Source organism: Schistocerca nitens, chromosome 5, assembly GCF_023898315.1.
Source record: "Schistocerca nitens isolate TAMUIC-IGC-003100 chromosome 5, iqSchNite1.1, whole genome shotgun sequence".
Taxonomy (NCBI): domain Eukaryota; kingdom Metazoa; phylum Arthropoda; class Insecta; order Orthoptera; family Acrididae; genus Schistocerca; species Schistocerca nitens.
In genome coordinates this window covers 750,803,446-750,820,632 of record NC_064618.1, presented here as the reverse complement: position 1 = coordinate 750,820,632, position 17,187 = coordinate 750,803,446, and positions in this window count along the sequence as shown.

Sequence of the window (17,187 nt, the reverse complement as noted above, 5' to 3'; positions counted from 1 at the left end):
CGGAAGGTGCACGTGCCCGTCGACCTGGGACCGGACCGCAGCGACTCACGGATGCACGCCAAGACCGTAGGATCCTACGCAGTGCCGTAGGGGACCGCACCGCCACTTCCCAGCAAATTAGGGACACTGTTGCTCCTGGGGTATCGGCGAGGACCATTCGCAACCGTCTCCATGAAGCTGGGCTACGGTCCCGCACACCGTTAGGCCGTCTTCCGCTCACGCCCCAACATCGTGCAGCCCGCCTCCAGTGGTGTCGCGACAGGCGTGAATGGAGGGACGAATGGAGACGTGTCGTCTTCAGCGATGAGAGTCGCTTCTGCCTTGGTGCCAATGATGGTCGTATGCGTGTTTGGCGCCGTGCAGGTGAGCGCCACAATCAGGACTGCATACGACCGAGGCACACAGGGCCAACACCCGGCATCATGGTGTGGGGAGCGATCTCCTACACTGGCCGTACACCACTGGTGATCGTCGAGGGGACACTGAATAGTGCACGGTACATCCAAACCGTCATCGAACCCATCGTTCTACCATTCCTAGACCGGCAAGGGAATTTGCTGTTCCAACAGGACAATGCACGTCCGCATGTATCCCGTGCCACCCAACGTGCTCTAGAAGGTGTAAGTCAACTACCCTGGCCAGCAAGATCTCCGGATCTGTCCCCCATTGAGCATGTTTGGGACTGGATGAAGCGTCGTCTCACGCGGTCTGCACGTCCAGCACGAACGCTGGTCCAACTGAGGCGCCAGGTGGAAATGGCATGGCAAGCCGTTCCACAGGACTACATCCAGCATCTCTACGATCGTCTCCATGGGAGAATAGCAGCCTGCATTGCTGCGAAAGGTGGATATACACTGTACTAGTGCCGACATTGTGCATGCTCTGTTGCCTGTGTCTATGTGCCTGTGGTTCTGTCAGTGTGATCATGTGATGTATCTGAGCCCAGGAATGTGTCAATAAAGTTTCCCCTTCCTGGGACAATGAATTCACGGTGTTCTTATTTCAATTTCCAGGAGTGTATTATCACTGTGCATATACATAATTATGTTTGTACGGAACCCTCAGATCTCATGTCCTACTCTCTTCCGATTTTTTTCGTTTTATTGTTCCCCCAGAGTCCACATTTCACAACCATAGAATAAAAGTCTCCAAATACACGTATTGATGAACTTATATTAACATTACTAGTGGCTCAGTTACATTTCTTTAAGACGCTTCCAAAGAACTCCACAATGACGTTTGTTTTCCCTACATTTGGCTTGAATCTTCCAGACTGTATAGCCGCGGTCGAACAAACTTTTGGTTCCCTACATCGTCAAGACTCAGCGTCACCAGAAGCACTCAGAAGATGTCAAGAGTAGCACTGGACGGAACGTCAGGAACCAAAAGTTTCTTCGACCACTGCCCTACAGCCCGGAAGATCCGTCAGCGACTGTGACATCCAGTAATGAAAGCCTTCATTCTATGATTTCTTACAATTTCTTTTATGTGACCATTTCACTTGAGATCGCTCCAGATGGCTACTGCTTCGTATTCTGCGTCGTTTCTGGTTAAAGTGATTTGTCCTGAATAACCAGAGATGAAAAAAGTCATGGAATATCTCCTAATATCATGTCGGACCTTCTTTTGTCCTGTGTAGTTCAGCAACTCGATGTGTGTGGCATGGACTAAACAAGTCTTTGGAAGTCTCCTGCAGAAATATTGAGCTGTGCTGCCTGTAGTCTATTGTTTTTTTTTTTTTTTTTTTTTTTTTGAGTCATCAGTCTTGTGACTGGTTTGAAGCGTTTCGCCGCGAATTCCTTTCCCGTAGCAATTTCTTCATCTCAGAGTAGCACTTGCAACCTGCGTCCTTAATTATTTGCTGGATGTGTTCCTCTACAATTTTACCCTCTACAGTTCCCCCAAGTACTATGAAAGTTATTCCCTGATGTCTTCACAGATGTTCTACCATACCGTCCCTTCTTGTCAGTGTTTTCCATATATTCCTTTCCTCTCCTATTCTGCGCAGAATCTCCTCGTTATTTACATTATCAATCCATCTAATTTTCAATATTCTTCTGTACCGCCACATCCTAAATGCTTAAATTCTCTGCCTCTATAGCCGTCCATAATTCCGGCAGTGCTGTCGATCCAGGAATCTGTGCTCGTGCTGAACCTTTCGATTATGCCCCAAAAATGTTTAATGGGATTTATGTCGGGAGATCATTCGAACGAACTGTCCAGAATGTCCTCCAAACCAGTCTCGAACAACTGTGGCCCAGTGACACGGCGCATTGTCATCCACAAAAATTTCATCGTTGTTTGGAAACATGAAGCGCAGGAATGGCTGCAAATGGTCTCAAAGAAGTCGAACATAACCATTTCCAGTTAATGAACTGTTCACTTGGAGCAGAGGACCCAGTCTGTTCCTTGTAAACACAGCCCACGCCATTATGGAGCCTCCACCAGCTTACACAGTGATTTGTTGACAACTCGTATCCATGGCTTCGTGTGGTCTGCACCACACTCTAACCCTGCCATCAGCTGAAGTCGGGATTCTTCTGACCAAGCCACGGTTTCCCAGTTATCTAGCGTCCAACAGACATGTTCACGAGGTCAGGAGATGCGCTGCAGTCGATGTGGTGCTTTTAGCAATGCACTCACGTCGGTCGTCTACCGCCATAGCCCATTAACGCCAAATTTAGCCGCAGTGTCTTAACGGATATTTTCGTTGTGAAGTCCTGCATTGATTTCTGCGGTTATTTCACGCAGTGTTGCTTGTCTCTTAGCAGTGGCAACTCTACACAAACGCTGCTGCTCTCGGTCGTCAAGTGAAGGCCGTCGCCAGACTGCGCTGCTGCTACGGTCGCAGGTTAGAAACCTGCCTCGGGCATGGACGTGTGTGATGTCCTTAGGTTAGTTAGGTTTAAGTAGTTCTAAGTGAGCCGTGCTCACTCCGAACTATGCGTTTCCTTGAACCTGGCTGTCTATCTGTGTTTGTTTTCCTGCCGTTGTTGCGGTTATGCCGTGGTTCTTCCTCCTTCTACATGTGCGTCGATATTTGCACCATGTACCATCTTTGGCCTTGTGCATATAGTTTCCGACTTGGAGGTGTGAGGGCAGTCGGCCGGTTGGTGCGGACTAAGGAGGATATCTCCGTGCGGCGCAGTCAGCTGGGTCTGCCGGTGGTCCCTGCGCAGTGTCGGCGCGCGTGTGGAGCTGTCTGGTTGCTACCGACCCGGGACGCCAAAGTTGAGTGGTGTTTTAAGTACTCAAGCCACGTCCGTTCATGTTGTGTCGTTCGTTTCGGTGGTTCGCTGTTATGGAGCTTTTCCTTTGAGCAACACCGAGTGTTTACAGTGGTGAAATCGAGCCGCCGTGCGGTGGAATTAACTATATTGGTTCACTACAATTAAAGTGCACCAGCGGAATTTTCTCCCTTGTGGCCGTTAGTGTTCTGGTTACCTGCCCTGGCCACTGACATAAATTCAGGCAGTGTTCTTTTTTGGTGGAGTTAACTATATTACTTTATTTCAAATTCAAGTGTACCAGCATGATTTTCTGCCTTGTGGCCGTTAGTGTTCCGGTTACCTGTCCTGACCACTAACGTAATTTCAGGCAGAGTCCTTTCCTCACCTGTTGTCGCTGAACTTAATACATATTTCATTGTGGATAATCACGTCCATAACAGTTTGGTCTTTGAGTTTTCATGTATTGATTGGTGGCTAGCAAGTCGTTTGGTCGGTCGGTCCGTGACTGTCTTGTGTTTGGGTTACCGACGGCGGATCAAGTGTAGTTGGGCCCACCACCTGTCTCACCTAAGTGAACGTTATGTGTTTCGAGAGCAGCCCCCCCCCCCTCCCACCCCCCCCCCCCCCCCCCCGGAGGCGTCTGAGTGCCGTTGTCTATACTGTACTCATGGGTGTTTAATGGTCTGTTGGTAATCTATTATAGCCAATGCTTTAAAAAAAGTTATTGTGTTTTATGTAAATCAAGGGCCTTCAGCCCGTATAAGTAAGTTTGAATTCTGGCAAGAGGATATTTTCGTGAAAATTGCTGTTGTGCTATCTTTTCATTTAGTGCGCTACCAGCCGCTTAAAACTTAAAAGTTTTTTGAAGTTTTGGAAAATCAGTTGACTCCGGGCGCTTAAAACCTGATTCTTAAATTTAGTTATTGTCGTTGCGTTGCCTTTTCATTTAGTGTGCTTTCGGCCACTTAAAACTTAAAGGTTTAAGCTATTTGTTAAATTTTTGGAAAATCAGCTGTGGGCCTTCAGCCGCTTAAAGCCTTATTCTTAAAATTTCAACTCAAGCGAAAACATTGCGGCGCTCTGCCTTAAAAGATTATGGTAAAATATTTTAAAATTTTGAAATTTAATTGTGGCCTTCAGCCGTTGGTATTGCACCTTGTTTATGTTTATTCTATCCACTTTTGCCTTGAGGCTTCCAGCCTAGCTGTGACATATACATATATATTTTAATTATTTGATTTGCAATTTTAACTGCGTGCCTTCAGTCAGTTGAAATTTATCTTGTTGATTTTTAATATTTCTTCTTTGGGGGTCTTCAGCCGTGAATGAATTGGATTTTGAAGCTCGTAGTTGTAAAGGTTCCGCTATGTGCTGCTTTGGTTTAAATGTGTTATTAAATTACGGTAAATTACAATTTTGAAAAACTGATCGCCACCTTTTTTGGCCCTTTCCAGAGTCCTAATCACCTGTTCCACCCTGAGCCGGCCGGAGTGGCCGAGCGGTTCTAGGCGCTACAGTCTGGAGTCGCGCGACCGCTACGGTCGCTGGTTCGAATCCTGCCTCGGGCATGGATGTGTGTGATGTCCTTAGGTTAGTTAGGTTTAAGTAGTTCTAAGTTCTAGGGGACTGATGACCTCACCATTTGAAGACCGTCGGCCACTGCATTATTCGTGGTGAGTGGCAATTCCTGAAATTTGGTATTCTACGCGCACCTCTTGACACTGTGGATCGCGGAATATCGAATTCCCTAACGATTTCCGAAATTAAATGTCCCACGCATCTACTTGCAAATAACATTCTCCCTTAGAAGCCCGTTAATCTCGTCGTGCGGTCATAATAACGTCGGAAACCTTTTCACACAAATCACCTGTTTCCAAATGACAGCTCCGCCAATGTGCTGCCCCTTTATACCTTACGTATGCGATGCTACTGCCATTTGTATACTTGTATATCGATAATCCACGACTTTTGTCACCTATGTGTAGTGTTACCCAACAGTGATGGATCCCTTCCGCTATTTATGTTACATTTACTTAGGTTCGAGTCTCTGCATAAATAGACTATACTCTACAGGTCTTCCTGCAATTGTACCGTCTAAATTCCCTGGTTTAAGGGAATTTCGTAACAATCAATTGTAATTTGTGCTAAATCTCTACGTGTACAGAAATGTGCATAGTCCAGTCTAAATACCACTTTTCCTCATAAAACGCGGAACTTAGTTCTCAATGCACACTTACTCCAGGAGGGCTTTATTTATAGTATAGCAGCGGGACGACCGAGATTTTTGTGTTGGTGGCTGCCCTACTGTACTCATTAAAAGCACTCAATTAGGCTGCGCGGGAAATTGTTTACTTGTATTCCCGATCTAAAGGAGGAGCCTTTAGAGATGACGTCTGTCTTCCGCGGCCTGAGGTAGAGATTGTGGCACGGCCCTATTCCTTCGCTCCTCTCCGCGCCCAGGGCCGCGTACTAAATCCTTCAGCGGTTTCTCTGCCTGCGGCTTCCCGAGGAGGAAGCCCACCAGTAAATTCCCTCGCCATCCAGGGCGGAACAATGAGCGGGGCAAACATATATCACAGCGCTGAAGTTTGTGCGCGCCGAAGGAAATTGGGGTCACGTGCTATGTACACACAATGAGCAGAGGTGTGTTGGGTATTGTAAGTTATTAAGTACTCCCGAGACACAGCTCTCACGTAGGCCAGTTTTCCGAAACAATATCACGTAATGTTGGCGAGATTTTTCAAGACTGTTATCTGTTTCGCTGTCTTCAACTCCTTACACCGTCTTCTACACAAGATTGCCAAACACTGTGCATACCGCTGATGTTGGAGATGCCGTTCAGAAATACTGCTCGACAAAGCCAACCACGGATTGGCCACAGCGGGAGCTGACGTGATCACGTGACTACGTACACCCGCGTTCGAATTCAAAGTTGTGCACTTCGTTACATCGAAATCCAGGCATGAAAAGCGATGCGTAAAACGCTTCCTCTAGCATTCGCGACGACTTGTTGTTAACCTCATTAACTTTATTGACGTGAGAAGGGGAAAGGAATGACAGTGCTGAATTAGTCGTTGGTGCGCAAATTACAACAGAAAGAACACGATGGTGAGCACAGTGGATTTTCAACGGATTTACCCCTAAGCAGGAGAAGCAAAGTCACGCAATAAATATCCCTTTGGCGACAGCGACAAGCGTGTTATAAGGCGGCAGACACACTTTCAAAGAACAAGACGAAGGAATACCAAATTTGGGAAAACTTCACATTGACAGCCTTTGTCGTACAGATGTTAGGAAGGAAACTCTGAAAAAGAAGAACTGTCGCCTGCATAGATTTTGAATTAAAAAAGCCGGAGTAAGTCTTCATTTGTGAAAGAGGCGACGTATTTCCAAGAAAGGTATACTACACGAGATTTTTACGAAAATATGAAGCATAGGAATGAAGTGGGCGATAGTTTATTCAGACACTTAACATTGCGAATAAATTTTTTCACAGAGATAGTGCACGAGAACTATTGTCAAACAAAACTGTTGGTAACTGTTTAACTATTGCGCTATGCAGGGCATTAGGACATAGGTGTGTAGCGTGTGGCAGCTCCTCGATCAAAGAATAGTGGAAAGTGCGCTGTTACTATGTACCCTCCCTGTTTTTCCAGTATAAACACCACTATGCTGTAGTCCTGCAGTCTTCACTTTACTTTGCCGAGTAATGCCAGGCTGGAAATCAAGCGTTTTTTGGCCACTTCTCGTAATAGCATTCTTCTTTTTCACATTGTAGTTCCTTGCCTCATCTGTTTAGCTTCATCATGTTTTCATACATACGCGGCAGTGTATTTCACGTAATAACACAGTATCTCTTTCATAGCTGCCACACAAACATTCTTCGAAGCAGCTCATGCTTTACACATTCTCATAGCCATGCAGCCACACACACATACACAGATACACACATACACGCACACATAAACACCCACGCGCATACATACACCCAAACACACACAAACGCAACTGTAAGATAACACTGTCCACGCATACAAACACAGAGTTTTGGATAGACAATGGAAGGAAAGATTAACATTATTCATTAATCTGGTTCAGTGTCGGTCTGACTTTACGGAAGAAAATCTGTCATCTATCGATGATACCGTGAGATGATAGCTGTAGTTTTTGCTCTTCTTTTAAGATATTTAATAGTTTTCCTCAGCTACAGATTGCACACGTGACTTTCATGAGACAACTGAATGGGGATAGCTGCTATGTTGGAGAGCTCTTTCCCAGAAAAACTTGGCGCTTCACTGCATGTACTGGCCGGCTGCATGAAGGTAGAGTGCAGGGCGGACAATGTGCGCACGTTCAGCGCAACTGATCGTGGCCACATCATGGTTACCTGACGGGGTGATACCGGCATACCATAGATACCTCGATTCAGGCTAAACCACCGCTCCCAGGGCCAACTACAATGGATAACTACTGAGATCGCCAGCAACTATCGCAGATTCCAACAGCAGATAAACAGGCCACAGTAAATCAGATCAGTGATCGACAACTATAACTAGTTAATATTCCATTCAGAACCACCGCCTGGCTATTGACTACTGCAACACATGTTACAGGGTACAGAGTCTGCCATCGGACCAGGACGCTGTCATTGGACTCTAAGAACGGTAAGAACGCCTGGAGAGACAAGGCCAGCAAAACTCTAGCACAGGCTGGTGCCAGCGTTCTAAAACCACACAGGACTATACATCCCAGCCGGCCGTAGTGGCCGAGCGGTTCTAGGCGCTACAATCTGGAACCGCGCGACCGCTACGGTCGCAGGTTCGAATCCTGTCTGGGGCATGGATGTATGTGATGTCCTTAGGTTAGTTAGGTTTAAGTAGTTCTAAGTTCTAGGGGATTGATGACCTCAGAAGTTAAGTCCCATAGTGCTTAGAGCCATTTGAACCATTTTTTTCTACATCCCATCGTGTGCTTGTACCATCAGAAAGGCAATGCTCTCTCTCTCTCTCTCTCTCTCTCTCTCTCTCTCTCTCTTCTCAGCGATCACAGCCCCTGTAGACCACGCGCTGCATCACCGATCTGCTTCCACCGCCTTCTATCTCTCGCAGCCCCTCTCCACCCTGTGGAAATTCCTAATGCTGCGATGTCCTTCTCTATGCCATCTTTCCACCTTGTACGGGGTCGGCCCAATGGTCTTATTGCCTAGAGAGTTGCTTCAAATGCTTTCTTGGTGACTCTGATGTTTTCCAATCTGGCAACATGTCCAGCCCATTGCAATCTCCTACTTTTTAATTTCTGGATGTTAATGGGTTGCCTCATTAACTGATAAATTTCATTGTTCTGTCGAATTCTCCATACGCCATTCTCCAACACAAGTCCCCAAATTTTCCTCATTCTTTTCTTTCGAAAACATTCAGTTTTTCTCTTTCATTCTTTGTAAGCATCCAGCTTTCTGAACCGTACAGTACTATGGGGCAGATAATAGTGTTGTATATGTTCATCTTTGTGGTGATTGACAAAGCTTTACTTTTGAGTGGGTTGCTTAATGAGTAAAGACATCTTGACCCTGAGGCTATTCTCCATTTATATCCATTGTTATGATATTTTTACTGTTGAAACGTGATCAAAGGTATTTAAACTGCAGAACTTTTCTGAATTTGGAATGTTGGTCAATTTCAAAGTAAGTATTTGGGTTTATGACTCGACCTAGTTCCATATATTCGGTTTTCTCTTGGTTAATCAAAAGCCCGATTTTGCTGGCACTGTGCCTGAGAGATCTGTACACCTCTTTCAGCAACACTGTATCATCTGCATAAGCCAGGAGTTTTACTTCACTGTGTTCGAATCGGAGATCATTGTACAGATGTAAATTACTCTCCCGAACCACTTTCTCTAATGCAAGGTTGAAGAGGGCACATGAAAGAGCGTCTCCCTGTCGTAAGTCTGTTTTAATTGCAAAGGTGGGGGATATGGATCCTCTGAACTTCACTGCTGCCTGGGAGACACCCATGCACAGTAGTATGATCCTAATGATTTTACTGGGTATACTAAATTCTCGTAATGTGTTGTAGAGGCTACTTCTGTGGATGCTGTCGTAGGCCCGCTGGAAGTCAGTGAAGAGACAGTGGATGCTTTTGTTAAATTCCCAGTATTCCCAGTTTGCACTATCAGTCGCTTCAAAATTACAAAACATCCCTATTGACCACATCTGGGGTTCCATTGGTTAGAAATGTGCCGTTTCGACGAAGCTCTGCTCGCTCTCCGTGATTTCTGGACGTTTGCTGATCGGTCGTGGTCTAGGATGGCTCTTCTTTGCTAGTAAGATCATTTTAAATCATTAGTCTTCCGACTGGTTTTGTGCTTTCCTGTATCTGTTCCTACTTTATGTTATGCTTTTCATCTTTGTCTACCCTACTATTTTCCTCTCTACTATTCCCTCATGTAACAACTGTTCCTGACTTCCATGGCAGATATCTCTTTAACGTTTTCCATCGTATAATAAGGGTCCTTGGTAGCCTTCTTTCATCTTCTATTCTTTTTAATAGTTATTTATTTCGTACCTTATCTCTCCATTTAAGTTTTGACATTCTTGAAGAGCATCTCATTTCAAACGCTTCCATTTTATCTTCCTCCACGTTCCTAATTATTCATGTTTCACCCCATAGAAGACTGTGCTCAAGATCAGCACATCTAGGAACTTCTTCCTTACTGTTATCCGATACTGGTAGAGTTCTTTCGCCTACGACATTCTACATTCTCCTGTGCTATTTTGCTTCTCCCACTAATATTTTTCCCAGATTCTATGTTAAGCAAACCCTGATCGTCCTGTTTGCTGCTATACATCACTTTCGACACAGCTTTGTTTATTCTTAAGCCATACTCCGTGCTAAGTACATTATCTATTCTTTCAACAGGCATTCTGTCTTCCTTAGAACTCGCTAGAAGGGCTATGTCATCTGCGAACTCAATAGGTGTCTGTCTGATTTAGTTTATCATGAAATACATTCAGTAAGACCCCTTTAAGAAGTGCATGTATATAAATGAAACTGTACTGCCGGGCACCATATTTTCCTGGGGAGTTTTGGAACTCTTGCTTCTTCTCAACAATGTATCACGGACTAACGTGGTGTCACACACTCACGAATATTGACAAGTATGTGGCAGACGATACCGTGTTGTATACACAGTACCGAAGTTGAAGAAGCAGATGCTCATTAGTTACATGTGTAGGAGCAGCCTTAGGCAGACACATTTTCCGGAATTTTCTGAGTTGGACATTATTTCGTGTGAGACAACAGATGTGTTATTAGTTTCGCTCGGATGAATATTGTGTTCCATACCTCGTATATGCAACCCAAGAACCGTTCCAGGATAGTTTCTGGTAAAACATGTGTTACAGATCATATATATCTACATATAAAAAATAGAAATTTGTTTATTACGCTTATTTTCTCTAAGTTCACACAATAGTGCAGAATCACTTCCTAAAGCAAAAGCTACACCCTATTCTAATGATATTATTAATATTTGCAGTCATTTTCCTCAGTTGCTAACTTCAACTACTTTTTATCGTACCTCCATCTTTTGCAAATGACATCTGTTCTAGAGTGCGAGACATGTTTCTCCTATTCATTTAGGCATCTTCAGTGGTTGTCAGTTTTTTGTCGTGTACATGCAGATATTTGTTGTTCTATATGTACTAAATGCACATGGTATAGGTTTCTTCCAGTAAATATTTCTTTACACATAACATATAGCCTTCTGCAATAAACTGGGTATGCATGTATTGCCCGCTACGGTCGCAGGTTAAAATCCTGCCTCGCGTATGGATGTGTGTGATGTCCTTAGGTTAGTTAGGTTTAAGTAGTTCTAAGTTCTAGGGGACTGATGACCTCGGAAGTTAAGTCCCATAGTGCTCAGAGCCATGTATTGCAATGCACTTGGTCTCCTACTTTAGAGATGACCTACTCTAATACATTGTAGACAACTTCCATGTAAGTTAACTTTATCAGTTGAATGGGTAACTCAGTACGTAAAGTGAAAATCTAATAACTGTGTCGAATTGGGTTGCTGGATAAGAGTTTCCAGTCTTGGTCCCTTATTACTTAACCTGTACATCGAAGAAGCAATGGAAAAAAAGAAAGATTAAGAAGATGAAAACTAAAGATGAAAGAATAGCAATAACAAGATTTGCTGATGACATCGCAAATTTCTATGAAACTGAGGAAAAATGTAGGATATGTTGATTGGCATGAGAAGTTTAGTAAGCTAAGAATATGGATTGAGAATAAGCCTATATCAAAGAAAGACGAAAGTAATGATCAGCAGAAATGAGATTAGAAATAAACTTCACATTAAGATTCACTAGACGAAGTGAAAGAAAGCTGCTACTTCCCAAATAATATACCTTACGTAAGAAACCAAGGTGCATATGAGATGCAGATTAGCACAGGCAAAGACGGCACCCTGCGATGAAAGAGTTCTACTAGTATCAAACATTCGTCTTAATTTGACGAAGAGCAACGTTCTATTGAGGTGAGCTAGGGACTATGGGAAAATCTGAAAAGAAGAGAATATATGCGCTTGTCGTGTTATAGAATGGTGCTGGAAATTAAGTGGACTTAGTCTGTAAGAAATGAGGATCTTTGCAGAATTGGTGAGGAAAGTAACGTCTACAAAATACTAAGTAGAAGGAGGTATTGGATGATTTGTGTCAAGACATCAGGGAACAACTGCCATAGTACGACAGGGATCAGTAAGGGAAAAACTGAGTGTAATCGAACGTGATCCCGATTTCAGATGGTTCAGATGGCTCTGAGCACTATGGGACTCAACATCTTAGGTCATAAGTCCCCTAGAACTTAGAACTACTTAAACCTAACTAACCTAAGGACATCACACACACCCATGCCCGAGGCAGGATTCGAACCTGCGACCGTAGCAGTCCCGCGGTTCCGGACTGCAGCGCCAGAACCGCTAGACCACCGCGGCCGACAATCCCGATTTCCTTTGGCATTCTGACAAGAAGAGGGTGGCACGGGAGGGACAGTCGTGGCGTGCCAGATAGCTGATAACGAAACAGGCACATAAGGTGTAAGTACGGGAGAACAGGGGCTCGGAAACATGGATAAGAGGGGAGGAGGACTCCTTGACTTTAGAAAATACACTCTTCAACAATGACAAGAGTCAGAGGTAGGACGTCGATCATTACATTTAAATTTTAACCTGTGAGTTCATAAGAGTCTATCACACCGATTATAATACCCTCAAACATTACCATTCAAATGAAATCCGACCATAAAGTTAACAACAACGCCATCTGAGTAGCCTTTACCTTGGATGCTGTAGTATCCAGGAACTTTCTCTTAGCGCAACTGAATAATGAAAGGAAATTCAACGTGAGCTGGAACAAGTAACTTGAAACGGCAACCTTTGCAACGAATCTCATATAGCAACACCTGTATGTGTTAATGAAGTACTGCTTGTAGGAGTAATTCGACCAATGCAAATGAAGTTGCACACGGTACTCTACAACACCTAATAAATTGAAATGAGCTCGTATAGTAGTTAATACCGATGTCTTCGTCACTACAAACACATACCTTGAAGTTTCATTGTGACACACGTTTACTTTGCTAGCTGAAAACTTCAATTAACGGTAAAGTATTCTCTCTGCTGAAGGCGATCATTCACTTTCGTCTTGAAATATAATTCAACTGAATGTAATTCGCCCTTGAACGCCATCCATAAGTAACTACATAAGAGTTTATGAATTAAGATCAGAGGAGTGATAAATGACTTTGTAAGAGTCGCAAATTTTATGAGTACTGAATAAACATGTTTATATCGAGCAGAAGGAGAATGCAAAGTCTCCTGTCTTACATACAAGTGCTCTCCAACGGACCATGTGTCTTTACATAGTCACACATTTACAAAAGGCAGAAAAACGCTCATAACATTAATGAGTGAGAAAGCAATGAGTCCGAAGACTTGCGGACCCGTATCAATCAAGAGGAAATGGATATTGATTCCCACATATTCGAACCAAGCTGTGAAACCGAACGATCATTGTTCACATGAAATGCAGTTGCAAGCTACATCACGTGAATAAATCTGAAACATCACGTAAAGTAGAATTACGTAAATGCCACATATGCAAGCAACCATTTCACCGAAACCCTGGACTGTGTCGCATCAAGGCGCCAATTTAACTATCATAAGACAAGTGTTTAAACTAAATGGTTCGGCGAACCCAAGCAGGAAATCAAAGTGTGTTCAAGGCAGCAGGCGGAAGCGAAGGGTGTCCCTCTTTCGTTCACAAGCCATGCGGGGGCCCGCTAACCGAATCTCCACGCCAAGTGTTTCTATCTGCTGGTTCAACCCAGAATTTAAGTAGCTTGTTTAAGACACATTTCTGTTGTTCTCAATCAACGACAAAGAAATTACATTAGATGGGAGGGTGATTATATGTTGTTTGATACTTGCAAGTGCTTACTGGCATGCGCATGAATGCGTAGTGTGAAAGGTGTCTATAGCAGACGGCTTTCACGACGTATTTGTGAAAAGCCTGGAGAGGGGTAGATAAATAGTGGATGACACTGTGGTGCGACAGAGATCCCGAGGCAAGATATTCAGCTGTTAGATGTAGCCAGGAGCAGATAAAGACTCAGATCACAAATTAGTAATGATGAAGAACAGATTGAAGTTCAAAATAATAGCTCTAAAAAATCTTCGCGCATAGAAGTGGGACCCGAAATTATTGAATCGTAATGTTGTGCGGTCCAATTTCTCTGAGTCTATAGGTACTGCGATAACTAAGACAACAATAAACAGTTTAGTTGAGGAGGAAATGATATCCATAAAATAACAATCATATGGCAGAAGGACAACGGTAAGTACAAGAAAGGTTAATGGCAATAAACAGCGGCTACCGGAAGATACAGTCACATTGGCCGATGAGAGAAAGAAATTTAAAAAAAAGTCCAGAAACAGAAAAAATGCAGAAATATAAGTAAATTAGAAATTAAATCAATAAGTTACGCAAGGAAGCCAAAGATGAATGAAGTTGGTCGTTGGAATCTTAAGACAGGGCTCCAATGTTTTGTGGACTACGGTGCACCCAGCAGATAATGTTAAGTACCGTACGTAAGCTGCAGCAGCAGGCCTTAATTAATCTCAATCTCAATTTTGAAATAAATGTTTTAGATATTTTGGCAAAAGTAGAACTTTACCATTTCACTCATGTTTTGCAGTTAAGATAAGTTGTATGGTCAGGGTCACTTAGTAAAATGCAGCCAATTTATGTATGCTATCTCGCGGGTTCGCTCGACCAGGGCGCGGGATTAGCCGAGCGGTCTCAGGCGCTGCAGTCATGGACTGTGCGGCTGATCCCGGCGGAGGTTCGAGTCCTCCCTCGGGCATGGGTGTGTGTGTTTGTCCTTAGGATAATTTAGGTTAAGTAGTGTGTAAGCTTAGTGACTGATGACCTTAGCAGTTAAGTCCCATAAGAATTCACAAATTTTTCGCTCTACTAGGCATCTTGCGCAGCTAAAACCCAAGATCACCTCTCCCAACGTGGCCTTGTCCTGGAAGAGTATAAAAAGTAAATAAAATCTTGCCCTATTTAAAATCGGAATGTGATATTTCCTCTCCCGAACACTTGCGTCTTGGGATCGAAAATAATATGACATAAATTTTCGTTCTATTACCAGCTAATACTACTAGGACCAGAGGTTCTCCCACGGGGTATGTGGAGAAAGCTCCACGAAGCCTTTTCTACCGTTAATTATCATTACCACTCATCGCTGCCTCTCAATTATTCAGATGATTCCTTTCGCAGGTGTGGCATAGGAGGAGTATGGTTCACGACACGTTCTGTGTGTTAACATCGAAATACAGTTAAAGTAAAGAACTAATTACATATAGTTACAAGTAAGATTACACTTACCTCATCTTACGCAGTAGTCTGTTACGTGACATGATTACTGTCTGTACTTTCGCACTGGAATTTTACGTTTAACAACAATAAACGAATACACACAACGTATCCATTGTTGCGCGCCTAAGGGGTTTACCTCTCCTTCCACAGGTTTGGGAATCGATATTGGCAAGCCATTAAGGGGCTCCGGAACGCCCTATACTTGCAATGTTAAAATAACGCTTATAAATTACATCTTTCCTCACAAAGTATTTGAGGTAGGAAGTTGAACTTTTTACAGATTGTTTATTGGAATATGGGCTACAACTTGTCACAGGGATATTACAATATTTTAGTTCAGTTATTAAAGATGATTTTTTTCAATTGTAATGAAAATTCACTACATTTTTTTTGCAATTTTTTATTTATATATTCAAAAATACACAGTTTTTTGGAAAAAGGCTGTGTTAAATTATGCAGAAGGTACTGTGTAACATTTACTGAAAGTTTGAAACAAATATGTTTGGAAGATCCTTAGAAAACATGTAATTAGTATGAGAAAATAAAAGTTTTGGGAATCGAGCGACAAAGATTGGATTAACTTTTTAGTGCATTCCAGGTCCATAGGATGGATTATCTTCATCCTCTGCAAACTCCTCCTCCAGCTTCCTCTTGTTCATCCTCCTGTTTACTCTTGCTTGTATTTCTAGACTCTTTACAGCCCTGTCTGCAGCCCGAAGGCGTTCCTTGTCTAAAGCAAGCATCACTCGTACCATGTTAGCACCTATCTTCATTCCTATATTTCTAAATACCTTGCACCTTACAATGTTGCCATCATTGAAAGTCGTAACAGCATCATACACACCAAAGTGAAGTGTTTCTATTCCAACAAATACAGTCTTGGGGATTCTCGACCATATAACACTATTTACACTTTCATTGGGGTTTTGAGTTTTTCCGTGAATACACTTTTTCAACAGTTCAGGTGCTGCTAAGTCTCTGAAAATAGGTTTTATCACCTCCATTATTGCATGGGGCAGACTATGCTTATGAGTGTACACTTCACCAGTTAGCAATCCTTTGTTATATTTACACCAACTGTCTTCTTCTTTGGGACACAAGCTATGTTGGGGATTTTCATCGGTTGAAGAAGTATGAAAAAAAAAAAAGAGCCCAAACAGCCTTCTTCATTTCGTCGACACTTTGTGTATTTTGCCTAATAGCCATTCCATAATAGTTCTGTATTTTGTCAATTACACTGTCAGTTAACCTTCCCTTCCCATCCAACCCTTTACCATCACTGAGTTTTTGTTTTTTGTACGAAGCTTTCAGTCGCCGAAGTCTTGTTCCCATTCGCTTCTGTACGTGTCCAATACACTCAAATTTCTGCACTACAACATCATCACCATAGGGCTTCAGTCCTTGAACATGTTTGAAACTTTTAGAATCACCGTCACCAAGGTAATTAACATATCGCACTTTATCACACGCCTCAGAACGCTGGAATATACTGGCAACACCAGCCACTTCCATTCCTCCACTACTGCCACTATAGTTAGCTTTGCAATTATTTTCATGTGTACCTTTATATTTTTATGGACATCTACAATACTTTGATATTACTGCTACATCTAAAACTTTCCCTGTATACATACTGGTGGCAGATACTACACCATGAAGATGTGTGTCGCCGTTTATGCGAGGTACCATCGAACGCTGCAGTCAAATCTCCGTTACCATTATTTTCCATTACTGCCTCTTCCACAGCGTTCTTCATAGATTCTATACAGACATCTTCTACTTTAGACCCTATTAATTTATTATAGGTCATAAACTTGGTTGGGGGATTTGGAAGATTCATGATGCCACAGAAAATTGCACCTGCAGTAGCACCCTTACCAACTGAACGCAAGGAATAAACAAATCTAATGTTGTGTTCGTAGATTTTTCTACCATTTTCTTCAGTTGCAGTTACTGCAACACTGTTCCAAAAGGTGGTCATGTATGAACACTTATCACATTTCAGTTGTATTTCACTAG